We start from the raw sequence: 3,225 nt of genomic DNA, 5'->3' as shown, positions 1-3,225 counted from the left end.
TAAAACCATACGGTTTAAGGTGTGGATCAATGTATTTTTCAGATTTAAGGTCTTCTTATTTCAAACACAAGGTTTCAAGGCCTTTAGGGATTCTATCTTAGATGATCAGGAAAATGTTCCATATTTTCTTCATCCCATTGGATCGAATCATTTAGTATAATGATTTTTTTTTTCAGTTCAGATCAGATTTCTTGAAAACTATGAATGATCTATATCCCTGAAAACTTTTGATGGGTTGATCGGTCTATCAGTTAGAGATCTTCCTGGTTAGCTGATGGATTGCTCGGAATTATTGTTTTTGTTGCTGCTTGTTGGAATAGGAGACTGGTATATGGTTGAGAGAGATTTTGGTTTCTAGAACAAATTTTCTGCCTGTATTGTAGCTGAGCGTGAGGGCGCGTCCGAACTCCGATTGATGTGGGGTTAGTGGCGTTGGCTTCGTCTCGTCAAGAGCTTTAATTTGGTATCTGGCTCGTCGTCTGGATCCACCGGAGTTGAGGGATAGAGCTGTTTGAAGTTCATCGGGAATTAGGGTTTTTACTGCTCGGATTTATTTCTGGTTTTTAGGGTTAGGGTTTATGAGAGCAACGTCGTGCTGATAACGTGTTGTAAATGAAGTGTTGGGGAAATGCTTCTGTTATTATTACTGTCGACCAGAAGGTCCATATATATACAAGGTATTAGACCGTCATAAAGTCATGTTTATCCTAACAAGATAAGAATAAGGATAAACACTATGTTACATATATACATGGAATATACACTAGGTAAACACATAGTCTCTGGTTGTCTTTATCATGTCCCGGATTAGGCCTGCAGTACGGCTGGTCCATGGTCGATCATCATTTGCTTTATAACAACACAAGTAATTAGTGAAATTATAGAAAAAAACTTGCTCAGAATATATACACATTAACCCAATACAAAGTAAATTTATATTTGAGTGAAGCTAAACGTTTTACATTTCTGAACAACGTAGGTCCCTCATCTAGTGATTATTACCTTTAGTTGTTATTTTCACAGTTGTTTACATTAACAAACCAATGAAATAGCAGGCAGCAGCACAAATAATAGGATTAAAATAATATATATCACTATATATAAATGCAGTTCATAGTCAGCAATCGAAAATGGCGTTTTACACTAATATTAAAGATTATATATCACTAACACATTTGAAAAAAATATTTAGGATTGTACAGCTGCAGCATCGTCAATGGAACAAATCGCTTGGTTTGCAAAATAACGAAAATCAACATCAGGGTCCTCGCTCAGGTCCACCAAACACTGACGTATTGTTTTCTCCACCACCTACAATTTTTTTGATACAAACAGAGCTCAACAACCTGCATTATATATTCGACGCAATTGTGTTATATGTTTAATTTTTCATCTTACTGATTGGTCGACTATGGGGATGAGGGATTGCAGAAGTTTTGCAACATTGAACTTGACGTTTGGAACTCTGCAGAGATATGCACAACACGTCAAAACTAAGATGTTTTCTTGAAGAAGTTAGCCAAAGTCATCTCTATTGTTATCACTTGTCTTTTGATGCCTCAGCCACCACAAGAAGAAACTTAGAGCATGTAATTTCAGATCCCATTACAGGAGCCATGAGAGATATTGCTCGTAGAACCATCATCCTATGTAGATAGTGTGGATTTGTGACTATGTCCAATACCTCTTTACACTGAAAGAACAAAAAAAAAGGTCAATAGATGGAACATTATCTATGCAGCCCAAAGAATACGGATGATAATAAGAACAAACCTGTGGAACCAAGTGTTGCATTGCCCACTCAGGACCAAACTCTTCTGTAAAGCGCTTTAGTTGTTTGTTGCAGCTTCACAGATAGAGTAGACCTGAAAGAGGAGAGAGGAGAACAACGTCAATATCCAGAATCACAAGTGGATGATTAATTAATACCAACATCAAAGGGTTTAAGGTAAACCTTGTCTTGCAACCATTGCATGCAAAGGGCTCCAAGCTAGTATATTGTCAACGAAATTCTTAAAATGGGATTACCATCGTTTTCCACACCTTAGTGAGTTCATCATGTGTGAAATTAGAGATGACAATCATGGATCTAGACAGCGGGCCTGGCCCGTAAAGAACTGTCGCGGTACGGTATTGAGACGAGGTTTTCTAGGCCCGCAAATTTGCGGGCCTCGCGGGACGGGTCTTTGCGGGACTAGGTCTTTTGCGGGATGGGCCAAAACGGGTCATGCGGGATTACATGGACCCGCATTTTTTTCTTCATTTCTTATTTTACCTGAAACAAATGAGAAAAAGAGTGAGATTTGAGCTCAAGCAATTCATAGTTGTGACTTTTCCTCTAGAAAACATAAGGAGTTCCGACGATGATGCATGATTCGAGCTCCGGTGATGATGATTTGAGCTCAGGCGATGACGACTCCAGCTCCGGCGATGACGATTCGAGCTCTGGTGGTGTTTTGATTTGGTTTTCTCTTTTTATTACACACAACTATGAATTGCTTTATTACAATGCGATATTTCTTGTTCAAGTTGATTGGTTTTGTTTTCAGTACTGTAAAGCGATGTTTTTCTTAAATTAAATTTGGTTACAATGATGTTGTTTAGGAGAAAAGTTAGTTGTATATCACGTCACTTGTATAATTTGGCAAAGTGATTCACGATTTTTTTTTGCAATCCAAATAATTAAAAAGAGAGATAGTTTGATGAAGACATACAACAATTGAGCCAAATTATTACAAAGACAACAACTCAATTAGATTCAAACTCAACAAAAGCTTATGCTGATAACAAAAGAAAGTTTTTAACTCAAGAACGCAAGCACAAACGGAGTTTTGTGGCATTGATTTTGATAATGCTTTAGTGAAGCTTAATGAGCTCTCTTCAAGTCTCTTACACAACTCTTCTACTTGAACATTCATGTTGGAAAGAGATGGAGGAATCTAAACCTGTTGACGAGAAGCTCCTTTTCACTGATCATGTACTCATCTTCATGTTCTGTTCCTTTTCCAAGTGAATCAGCAACCTGTGTCATGTTGGCGAGTCAGGATCAAAAAACACTCATGTCCACAGAAAAACTCTTAACAACAAATTCAATATGTAAATAACCATTCCACTGACCTTCCCAAACAACACCTTCCACACGGTGCCGTGGACGAAAGACAAAATCCCTTGGAACTTATTCATTAAATTGATTGTAAAGTATTTGCATAAGTACACGCCTACACG

The sequence above is a fragment of the Brassica oleracea genome, chromosome C3 (assembly GCF_000695525.1).
Source record: "Brassica oleracea var. oleracea cultivar TO1000 chromosome C3, BOL, whole genome shotgun sequence".
Taxonomy (NCBI): domain Eukaryota; kingdom Viridiplantae; phylum Streptophyta; class Magnoliopsida; order Brassicales; family Brassicaceae; genus Brassica; species Brassica oleracea.
The sequence above is the reverse complement of the archived record's forward strand: the minus strand, read 5'-3'. Positions refer to the sequence as shown.